Below are 12315 nucleotides of genomic sequence, written 5' to 3'. Positions count from 1 at the left end.
TTTTGTTATGCAAATATTGCGCAATCATTCGTGGACAAATTCCACAATGACAAGATTTTCATTTTATGATGATATTTAATTTTATTGCCTAGTATTCAGTGTATACTGTAGTAATAGTTGGCTGTTCTAATAAGATAATAATCGTTAAGATTTAAATATCGACGGCAGCCTTACACTTTTAAAAATAAGGTTCTTTATTGGCGTCTACTGTATGTCCATGAAGAACCAACTTACACAGAACCTTTCCATTGCACAAACGGTTCTTTACATTATTTAAATGTTAATTTACACTATGAGTAACATCTTTTTAAGAATTGATCACTGAAAGGTTATTTGAAGAACCAGGAATGGCTCTTCTATGGCACTGCTGAGAAAACCCTCCTTTTGCAACCTTTAATTATGTTTTAAGAGTACTGTTTACGTAGTTTACTGATACTGAAAACTTTCATCTATATTTTGTTTATTTCTCAGGTGTGTTTGGTGAGACGACACAAGTGTCAGTGAAAGAGGGAGATTCTGTCATGCTGCAGTCTAATGTCACTGAAATACAGAGAATATTTTTGTTGATGTGGATGTATGGATCTCAAAACTTTATCAACACTCAAAAACATTATCGCTAAAATCAAGGGTCTTATTATATGATGTTGATGATGGGAGATTTGAGGACAGACTGCAGCTGGACAATAAGACTGGATCTCTGACCATCAGTGACATCAGAACCAAACACTCTGGAGATTATTATATAAAGATCATCAGCACTGAGACCTTAGTCAATACATTCACTGTTACTGTCCATGGTGAGTAGCTCCGATAGATCTATATTGATTATATAGGTTAGTCCTATATGTTTTACTTTTAAAATACACTATGCATTGCATAACTGTTCCTGTTTGTTTTCCAGATGTGATTTTTGCAGGGTTGGAAAACAAGAGAGAAGGAGATTCTGTGACTCTATACACTGGTGTTACTGATTCACAGAAACATGATCTAATACGGTGGACGTTTGGAACTACGAATCCAGACACTTTTATAGCGGAAATGAACATAAAGATTCATGAGATCACATTCAGTCCTGATGAGAGATACAGAGAGAGACTACATCTGAAAAATCAGACGGGATATCTCACCATCAGAGACCTCAGAACCGCAGACGCTGGTGTTTATCAACTACAGATCTCCAACAGTAAAGAGACCTTATACAAGAGATTCAATGTTTTTCTTGGTAAGTAGCCTAGCTCATGTTTAATCATGTTAAATGAGCATTTCCCTTAAATCGCACAATAAAATTACTTATACTAATGACTTTCTCTCTTCAGCCATTCCAGATCCAGGTTTGTCCGCTGGTTATATTGTGCTGATGTAGTACCCTCACCGCCTGATGAGGGGAGATATATGTATATATTAACACAGGACACGGAGCTGCTGCTGCTTCACTTATCAGAGTCTGTATTGTTTTTTTATACAATGTAAAACAGTTCAATCACTCTTATGTCAATCAATGACAGTGCATCACTTCAATAGTAATCACAAAATATAGAACAGAATTACATATACAGTACATACAGTATTTTCCCTTTACTGCTGTGTCTACAGATTAAGCATTATGTACTATGAGATATTCACTGTAAATGGTCTGACGGCGCGGGCGGGTATAGATGTATACATAGATGTCGCCTTGGCTACTGCAGTTCATTGGAACGAAACCGTAGCAAAGCGACATCTAGTGTATATATCTATGCGGGTATAGATGTATACACTAGATGTCGCCTTCGCTACTGCAGTTCATTGGAACGAAACGTAGCAAAGCGACATCTAGTGTATATATCTATGCGGGTATAGATGTATACACTAGATGTCGCCTTCGCTACTGCAGTTCATTGGAACGAAACCGTAGCCAAGGCGACATCTATGTATACATCTATACCCGCCCGCGCCGTCAGACCATTTGGACGTGTGCTGTTTTCAAGAGCTAAAAACGATATAAATACTGTTCGTTTTCTCACACAAACCGCTCGTTTCGTGTCTTAGGCCATCAATGTGTACTTATGATGGGGAATTATTTCATTTGGACGATGGGGAATTGTTTTAATTTGGACTCTGTGCTTGTGTTTTGAGACAGTGACCACAGACCTGCATTATATGACTAACAGACAAGAACGGTTTGACCTAAAAATATCAAAATTGAAACTACTGCGGAAACAAAGACACCTACATCTTGGATGCCCTTGAGGTAAGCTAAAACATATCAAAAATTAATTTCAAAGTGAACTATCCCTTTAATGAGCGTGTCTGTGTGTAAGTGTGTGTGAGATTTAGTGAGCGTGTCTGTGCATGTGTGAGTTAGTGAGTGTGTCTGTGCATGTGTGTGTGTGAGATAGTGAGTGTGTGTGTGTGTGTGTGTGTGTGTGTGTGTGTGTGTGTTAGTGAGTGTGTGTGTGAGTTAGTGAGTGTCTGTGCGTGTGAGTGTGTGTGAGAGTTAGTGAGTGTGTCTGTGCATGTGTGTGTGTGAGATAGTGAGTGTGTGTGTTAGTGAGCGTGTGTGTGTCTGTGAGATAGTGAGCGTGTGTGTGTGGAAAAAGTGTGTGAGCAAGTGAGCGTGTCTGTGCGTGTGTGTGTCTTCAAACTAATTTAAACTTCAAACTGCTAAATTTACTTCATTTAAACGTGTAAACTAAACTCAAAAACTCTAAGTGTGTGTGCGTCTGAGTGAGTGTTGAGTGAGTTAGTGTGTATCTATCTATCTATCTATCTATCAAATTCATCCATTTCAGCTACTTTAAACTACTTTAAACTTCAAACTAATTTAAACTTCAAACCATAGACTTCAAACTACTTTAAACTAAACTAAACTTCAAACTTCTTTAAACTTAATTAAACCTTAAACTAAGTTAAACTTCAAACTACTTTAATCTTCAAACTTTCCGGTCCAAACTTTCTCAAGCCAACTTAAAGTTTGTCCCGACGAACTTTTTAATCTAGTTATCTGTTACAAACACACACGCACATAGGTTTCACTTTAGGTGACTGCTCTCTCCCTTTACTTGTGGAAATGTTTGTCAGACTGGTCATGAAAGAGAACAGTTGCCCTGGCATCAGACCTGAGTCTGCAGGGTACCACACTCGCAGCTAGTTGGCATCACCATCAGAGTACATCCTCAACCACTATGGAAAGCACCCTGTCACAGACTCCTACGCTTCAGGAGGCCTGTCCATGCGCTGGGTGCACAGGGGTGTCTCTCACACACCCCACCACTACCATACCTCTCCTTCCTGTGGAGATCCACATGCTAGGGCTTCACCCATCTCTGGCAACACTCACACAGGGGGTCATCTAACTGGTGGGCCTCCAACGGCTGAAACCTGACACGCCTCTCAAGACCTCACGGTAAGTAAGCCATCCTACTCCTGACATCTGTAGGGAAAAGAGAGAGCTGTCATGACACCTGGCTTTGAACCCCCCAGACCTCCAGTTTGACCACAACGCTGAAGAACCAGACTCATTCACAGGGCAGTCACAAGACATAGTGAAGCAGTGTGGCTGTGCTGATCCTTCAGTATAGGTCCTATTCACCAGGCTTCTTGACCCAGGCGTTGCTTGTGTTGCCCATGAGGGAAGCATGAGGGACTTGTCTGTCTGTCAGGAGACCTGATGCGCCTTCAGTGTTGCTCGAAGCCAGGGGAAGATGGAGTCCTACAACATGTGAAGAAAAGGTTAGGGTTACAGGGTGCGAATACAACTTTGTCTTGTGCACACACGTCTTCTTGCATTCTATAAGCTTGTTTTTTAGTTATTTTACCTTGAGTGTTGCTTGTGTTGCCCATGAGGGAAGCATGAGAGACTTGTCTGTCTGTCAGGAGACCTGATGCGCCTTCTGTGTTGCTCGAAGCCGGAAGAGGATCGAGTCCTACAACATGTGAAGAAGAGGTTAGGGTTAGGACTTAAAGTGTGCAAATATAATTAAGTCCTACCTGTTACAGATAGCAATGGGAGCAATGGACAACTGGACCAATGGCTTAATGTTAACATTTTAACAAAATATAACCAGCAGAAAAATAACATACCCTGGTTCCATTTCCTTTTCTTGGTTTTTGCTACCCTTCGTTTATTAGCTGGAAGAGCCCAAAGAACTTCAGAGTCCTTTCTAACCATAACTATTTCCTTTTGGTTATTTAACATGAGGCCATTTTCTCTTCTGCACTGGGTTACAAATGTTTTTCTTAGATTGATCAGTACTTCTGTTGACCTTGTGAGAGTTTCCAGGTCGTTGCATAAATATGTGTCATCACTAAACATCTTTAGTTCTTCTCTCAATTTAAGTTGTGCAGATTTGATCCGCTGTGGCATAATGTCTTTTAGGCTCACTGCTGCTTCATCGTGCACCCGGCAGCCTACTCCATCTTCCAGGCTCTCTGCCCCTTCGTCGTGCACCAGGCTCTCTGTTCCATCTTCTGTGCTCTCTGCTCCTCGGCTTCCAACTTGCATCAGGCTCTGTGCTTCTCCATCCTCCAGGCTCTGTGCTCCTCTGGATCCATCTACCCCTCTTACATCGTCAAATGTATCAAGTGTCAGATATGGAGACAGTGTGTAAATAAGGGGCAGGGAATCCCATGAGTGCTTTGTGTCACTAAAAATGGCAAAAATGTGCTTGCAGGGAAGATAAGAAAGTTGAAAAGCTTCACATTCACAAGACGGCTTTGTGAGGTCCACAGAATGAAATGTGTTTGACTGCTCACTCCTGACAAGACATGTACCATCATTTCTCTCCACTATATCCTGGGCACTGAAATGGGAAGCTGCAGTGATGTTCTTCAGACAGTGTAGGACAGTTTCTCTCGGACGGTTTTGGAGAAAGGCTGGTACATCCTTGCTGTATGCTTTGTGGCATGTTCTGTACCGGTAATTTAGGCTCTCGTAGCCTTTGATTTTTTCTGGGATGAATTGTGTTACAATAGTTTCGACAAGAGAAGACACTGTCCCAGTGCCAGAGATCTTTAAAAAAAATGCTTTGAGATTTTTGTTAATTGTTTCCACGCCATTGTTTGTAGTCACTGAAACATTGAAGCCGTCTGGAGCATAAGCTCTGCACCATTTCTGAAAAGGAACCAGAAGAACACTTAATAATTCAATCTAAAAATGTATGTATGTCCCTAATAACACCCCCCACCCTTTGGATTCAGTACTCAGAATTATTTTGTTGAAGTCTTGAATTTCCCCTTGGGGATCAATAAAGTATCTATCTATCTATCTATCTATCTATCTATCTATCTATCTATCTATCTATCTATCTATCTATCTATCTATCTATCTATCTATCTATCTATCTATCTATCTATCTATCTATCTATCTTAACTAACCACCAACTCACCCTTTCTTCTTTAGAAATGTTCATCTATTAGCCTAGTTATTATCCTAGCACTTGACAATATTACCTCTTTGATGGAAATCCACCATTGTTCGACGTACGTCCTCACTTTTTCACTGTCTTTGTATATTCTACTCTCCCTTAAATTCTCTATCGCTACCAAGCAGCTCTCTTCTGTTCTGGCCCAAGCAATGCTGCGAAGAAGATGTAACAGTTCTCCCTGTTCCCTGTCGGCAAGGCTATTCTTCCCTAAAGGCACAATTATTTGGTCATTTAATCAGTAATTTGCCTTGTATTTCACAATTAAACAAAACATATTCATTACATCTACTTATTCCACTGCTTGGTTGAATTCCCCATTGTCCTACGTAATTTAGAACAACCATTAACATTATGTTATTTGAACACATATGAAGTAGATCCATATTTTTGGCTTTATCACACTTGTATATTACTTCGCCGAACTCATTGTGAAGTTTAAATGAACTGTCACGTTGTATCCAAGCTGTAAAATGCAGACATTCAGAACATAGCAACATTGTAGAATATGACGGAGGTGGCTTTTAGCTAGATGGATGGCAGCAGGCTAAATAAAATAGCGATGTTTCAAAGCTAAAGTTCATCAGAATCTTGGGATACGCCCGCTTGACAATGGGAGAGATAGAACTAACGACTGGCCTTTGGCCGTAGCAACCATCCATTTAGAACTAGTAACGGCAGTTTGTCCTGCAAGTTGAGAAATTAGTTGATATGTGTCGGAAGAAAGTAGTTCTACAAACAAGACCGTTTTAGCGATTAAAACATTTAAATTGTAACATGAAATGAACACGGGAATAAGCGGGATAATGGACTCCACGGTGGTCTGTTAACATAAACTAATGCACTTACGCTTTGCGTCGGGGCCGTCTTACAACCTCGACCGTGCATTAATTTATGTTAACAGACCACCGTGTCATCCATTATCCCTTACATAGAACAGGTTTTACTTAGGATTTTAAGATATTTTTAACTACATAGTGTGTGTGTGTGTGTGTGTGCGTGTGTGTGTGTCTGCCTATCCAGACTTGGAGCCAGGACTCAACATCTTTTGTCCACCTGAGCCAGGCCTGTTCCCGGTGGAAGGTGCACAGGTGTGTCTCCGCTGTAGGGAATACCTGGGCAATGGCCTGCATTTCCTGTTCACTGTAATAATAACAATAATAATAATGATGATGCATTGTATTGTGTAGTTCTTTACATCTGAAACAGATCTCAAAGTGCTGCAGTAAGTATTAGCTAAGAAATGACAAACAACGAAAACATGCTGAAAAACAAAGTAGAACAAAACAGATATCATAATCTAGCAGAAGGCTCTAGTCTAGGGAAAATAGGGGGGTTTTAGGCCACGTTTAAGCATTAGTCTGTGGTACCCTAACCTGTAGTCAGTCATGAAATATCTTGGTCTCCACTCAGGGTTCCATCTCTTCAGGAGTTCAAGGGCTTCTGTGATTGATCTGGTTGTTTCAGTCTCGCATATGAATTCCACAACAGGTTTATAACCCACATTTGTTCTCACAACCAAAAAAAAAAAGAGGTAAAGAGTATTTTGAAGTTTTATAGGTTGCATCAAGTAAAACCATGTCCCCGTATCGCTGAAGGAGCCTGGCTTGCTTTTGGTTTTGGTGGACAAAGAGGAACTGATTTGATTGTCCATCTTCTCCAGTGGTGCACTTTCTGAAGAAAAAGTGATTACCCTGCCCTTCCTCCACCCATTGAGCAATCTTTCTTTCTAGGTTTTCCTGGTCAAGTGCGGAGTACCGGCCTGCCACTAAGGCTATGTGTATGTGGCTCTGTATGGTAGTATTTGAAGGAAAGTAGGCCTGGTCTTCCTCAAAAGGTCTCTGCTGGTCATTGGGACACAGGTCCTTCAATACATACTGTTTTAGGGCTCTTTTAACAAATGCAACAGATGTAATACCCAATCCCACCATCTCATGTATTTTATCCCGCACTTTGGGATGAATTTGCCTCCCAAAGCAACACCCTTTGTCGATAATGTGATTCAAATGAGCTTCTACCAGCGGAATCCGGACATGTATGAAGGAAGATGTTGGTGGACTCCCCTGAGCCAAATCCTCTTTTAGCCTTTTCATAGCCTCTTCTTTTGTAGTTCTGGAGGCATCACCTTTTACACTGTATGTGTCATATCTAAAATATAAAAAACTATGTTAATGACTCTCATCCCTTTGACCATTCTTGTGAAAACACACTTCAAATCATCCTCTAACTGACTACCCTCACAGCTTCTCACCTCTTCACATATCTTAAGAAGAGCTTGGCCGGACAATCCACCTTCTTCCCTTTTTGTACATGAAACTTTTTTTTTGTGTACACATGTTCAACGGAATGCTCCTGCAACGATTGGCAACGCCGCATAATCAGCTAATTTATTTAAATGGTAGATGGACTGTTAAATTATTTGACTGTTATATAAATGGACTTTTGGCCTACATTAATCACTGATTAGTCAATTTACCTCTGCTGTAGGTGTGTTCCGGGATGCTTTCCCATGCTCGCAATCCCGGATCACTCGCTTGGTTACACACAGTGGGGTGTCTACACAGTGGGGTGTCTTCACAGTAGTCCTCCACTTGCCACACTAGCCTCGCCTTCTCATCATCCTTTACCTTGACAGACGTTAAGAAAGAGATATTTTGCAAAACCAAAGAATGTGGAAGGGGGAGGGGAACTAGATAAAGGTGTAACGCAATGTCAGTTATGTTATGTTGATTGACTGATTGATTTTTGGATTACAAAAACACATACACATGTCCAAGGATAACATGAGGAAGGGCAAGCACTTATTTCCATCATTGATAGTTAGTTAACTGTGTTTCATAGTAACTTAATACCATTTGTTGAAAGACGTGAGCGTTGCTCTTTTATGGTTTTCCAACAGAGTTGTCAGATCCTCCTCCGACTTTACAATTACAGAAATGTATCCCCCATCTCTCTTGACAACTTCAGAATGTGGAGGCATCCAAGGCAGATCTATAAAACATTAATATTTCGTTAACACAAACCAGGGGTGCAAACCAGATGAGTCTTCTGTAAGACTACAGGTGAAGCAGTGCTAAAAAAAGTTTTACAAAAGTCTTACAATAACTATTTTCACCAAAAGAGGACAGGTTTGCACCACGTAATTTGAAGTTGGTCAAGATTACTCTATCTAGCTAATCTATCTAACTCTATCTAACTAACAGTCGAAATCTTAACTAAACAGGAAACAGTCGAAATCTTAACTAAACAGGAAAACAATCTAACATGATTAAAAACTTACCCTCCATCGTGCAAAAAGATGTACACAGGGTAACGTTAACTTCCCACTCCACAGACGATTCCAGAGACGGTTGGAATCTTTGACGCTGGTGCGCGCTGACCCTGGTCGACGAGAAGAACCCGCATGAGAGATGTGACGCAGGACATAACCCCGCCCCCCGGGCGAGATGCCCCAATATTTATGAATCCCCTTCTTGTCTTTGGCCTGGGTCAGGCTAGAGCACTTCGTCGACATCACAAGCAATATTGTCCCTCCTGAGGCAACGGGGGAAGAAGCCTCTTGTGTGCCATATCCATGATTCCTCACCAATATCTCCACAGGCTAAATCCATGGCTTGCAGCAGATTTACTCTGGTGTAGGGTTGTCTATCATAAAACTTTCCATTTCCAAGAGGAGAAAAACTCATCAATCGGATTCAGGAGAGGCGAGTATGGAGGGAGGTACAAGTTCATAAACTGCCCATTGATGTTAAACCATTCGCTTACCTGAGCAGCTCGGTGGAAAGTCCCACACTATCACATAGGTGGGAATGGGATTCTCATTTAGCTCTTGACCCTGCTGCTCAAATAAAATATCTCTTAGATTGGCCATCAATCTTAGAAGGTGCTGGGTGTTATATGGCCCGAGTGTAACATGGTGATGTAGAACACCATGGTTGCTGATAGCAGCAGATTGTGACATTGCCACCTCGTTGACCAGGGACTTCAACAATGGTCCGCTGTCCAATCATGTTTCGGCCTCTCCTTCTCCTCTTTGTTAGATTGAAGCCTGCTTCATTGACAAAGATGAACTCATGGGGTCTGTCCAAGGATTCCAAGTCAAATATTGTCTGTGTAGAAATACAATATACTGTATTTAGAATTTTGTAAGTCGTACAGAGACAGTGATATACTGTAGAGTACAATTAGGCCTACTGTATGCTGATTCACATACATTGTATGTACTGAAGAGTAATGTCATTCACATGGTATGTGTTAGTACTGTAGACAATCTGGATTACAGTAAATGTTTCTGAATGTACACTTACTTGCACATACTGAGCTCGCAGTTCTTTCGCCCTTGGTGAGTTGCGCTCAAAAGGTACTCTGTATACTTGTTTCATTCGCATCCTGCTACGATGGAGGACACGGCCAATTGTGGAAATGCTCACACTGTTGATTCCCTGGAAGTGTGTGTTGTCTTGTATCACTCGTTCCTGGATTTCTCTGAGTCGTATTAAATTATATTGAAGGACCATGCCCACTATAACGGCCTCTTGCTCCTGAGTGAATATAGCTGTCCTTCCACCTGCATGTGGCAGCCTTGCAATTCTAAAAAAAGTAGATGTGCAGTTACAAAAAAACATGCAGTACTATACATACAGTGATGTACTTTACAAACGTCTATTGAAACAGTTGCATATAGTGTAGTACAGTAAATTTGCAATTACAAAAATACAGTAGTATACTGTACCTGTTCTCTTCTCTGAATGTCCTTACTATGGTGGACACAGAAAATCAGCTCAAATTGGGTTGCACTCTAAGTCCTGCTTCTCTCATTGTCAGTCCATGGACAAGAACATGGTCTATGACTGTTGCTCAAATTTCATCAGAAATTTCCACTCTTTGTCTTCCTCTTCCTCCTCCTCTTCCTTTTTCTTGCCCTCCTCCTCTTCTTCTTCCTCTTCCTCTTTCTTGTAAACTGGAGAACCAGATTCAGTATGCAGTGCACCTTATAACCAATGGACTTAACTTGAACTGCGTTTCTGTCAGTGACTACAGCTTGTTAATAAACAATGTTTTTTATTTATTTATCCATTTCATACAATCCGCCTTCATTTAGCAACTGCACTTGTGCAAAAACATTTTTCAAGTTCAACATTTTTGTTGTTGTTGTGGATGCTGCTGATAAAACAGCTTTGCGAGACTACAAAGAGACATGCATTTGTTTTTGTGTGTTTGTGTGTTTCTTTTGTAAAAGTTTCCCCGGATATACTTTCCTATTTAATGCGCAATTTTCCTTTCAAGTTATATTATCAGCATTACAATTTGAGTAAATGTAGCCGTGTAAAATGTAAGGGATGATGCCACCCTTCTAGAACATTGTGCATTTACGATTAAATTGTAACATATTTAATGGCATGGAATTACAGTGTAATTAGTGTTAGCTCACAGTTTTTGACTTATTCAGTGCATTAGGTGAGGTGAACTGATAATATTAGTGATTCTCATTTCTTTATCAAAACACTGAAACTGGTACAATTTGTTTTGTTTTTTATCTTTCTAACCCATCTCATGGTGTGTGATGCTGAATCATGTTTTTAAAAGATTTTGAATTCTTTGCACAGTTATGAACAATGATATTTTATGTGCAACATTGGCATGCTCAGGCTCAGTGGCCTTACGCCTAATTTTAAATGTCTTTTTTTAAACAATATTATTTAAATGGCGATGAAGGTACTGTTATGATGTATTTTAAAAAGATGGATGATAGATTTTCTTTAATCTTTCTGACAAAGAACAAAATATAATGTAAATAACAGTAACAATGTTTTTTTTTTATTGTAGTGCACAGTGTTTTAAGGGGGTAGAATTGGCAGCTCAGTACTCACTACTCATGAGTATGTTTAAATAATCTACTTTTTTACTCACACTACATTTTTTGAAATACTATTACATGAGGATGTTTTTTCAGTAGTCTTTCCACCACTGATCTTAGTTAATGTTCATTTCAACATTTAATAATACATTATTAAAATCAAAAGTTGTGTTTGTTAACATCATTTAATGCACTGTGAACCATCATGAACAATGAATCACTATTTTTATTAACGAATATTAACAAGCTTAATAGATGATTTAACAGTATTGCTCATTGTTATTTATATTTGTTAGTTCACAAATATAATATATGTTCTTTTCTTACAAACGAACATGAAAAGTACCCAATTATGACTGAACCTGGTCATTGGTAATTTAATGTAGAAGTGTTAACATCGCTTCTGACGTCTAAGATCTCTTTTTAATTTCTCTAATTGTCTCTGTTTCTCAGATTCCACTGGAAACGGATTGAATGAATCAGCAAGTATACCAGACCACTTTATATACATATTTTCCATATTCATTTAAAATGACTCACTGGAACACAGACCCGTCTCCAAGCACAATTACAGTAATGTAATGATTGTGTCTGCTATTCACTATTATGTTGTCAGTAGTAAAGATAAACAGTTCAGATGTTTCTCCTAATACAGACACTGTTGTGGCGCCATCTTGTGGCTGTCAGAATCTCATTGAACAACACTCACTGACCCCAATGTAACTGATGGAGCTGAACACGATTGCTGGAGTGTGAAGGATCAGATGAGGCCCATCCTGGTCATAACTGGTTTAGCAGACTGGGTTTAGAGAGGTTTTGAACAATTATTATTTTTTTTATTTTTTTTGCAACCAGCTGAACACAAGCTTAGCCAGACTGGAAACAAACCAAGACCTGCCAACCATCTTAGACTGGGTTTAGCTTTTTGTTTTGTGTGTGTTTTTGTCCTCAGCAAGATACTGTTAAAAGTAATTTCACTCACATATCACTTGAAGAAATCCATCCTGTCCTTTTAAATATCTGTGTTATAAGAGTGCATTAAAATGATTGCTGTG

At 39.8% G+C, this 12315-nt stretch overlaps 1 long non-coding RNA gene across 6 annotated transcripts; it reads left to right on the top strand.

Moving 5' to 3' along the window:
* Nucleotides 1–476: 476 nt before the first annotated feature.
* Nucleotides 477–12315, top strand: LOC311295539. 6 transcript variants are annotated; one of them, XR_014628347.1, is made up of 7 exons: nucleotides 477–797; nucleotides 902–1222; nucleotides 1317–1442; nucleotides 2120–2230; nucleotides 6427–6494; nucleotides 11230–11282; nucleotides 11714–12315. It is a non-coding gene; the product is annotated as an uncharacterized lncRNA (long non-coding RNA). The 6 variants fall into 6 exon arrangements; XR_014628348.1 differs by having other exon boundaries at nucleotides 3061–6494; XR_014628349.1 differs by having other exon boundaries at nucleotides 2120–3385; nucleotides 3463–6494.

The sequence above is a fragment of the Rutilus rutilus genome (assembly GCF_951802725.1).
Source record: "Rutilus rutilus genome assembly, chromosome: 8".
In the NCBI taxonomy this organism is placed as follows: domain Eukaryota; kingdom Metazoa; phylum Chordata; class Actinopteri; order Cypriniformes; family Leuciscidae; genus Rutilus; species Rutilus rutilus.
Note: the sequence above shows the minus strand (reverse complement) of the source record. Positions and strands in the feature narration are given on the sequence as shown.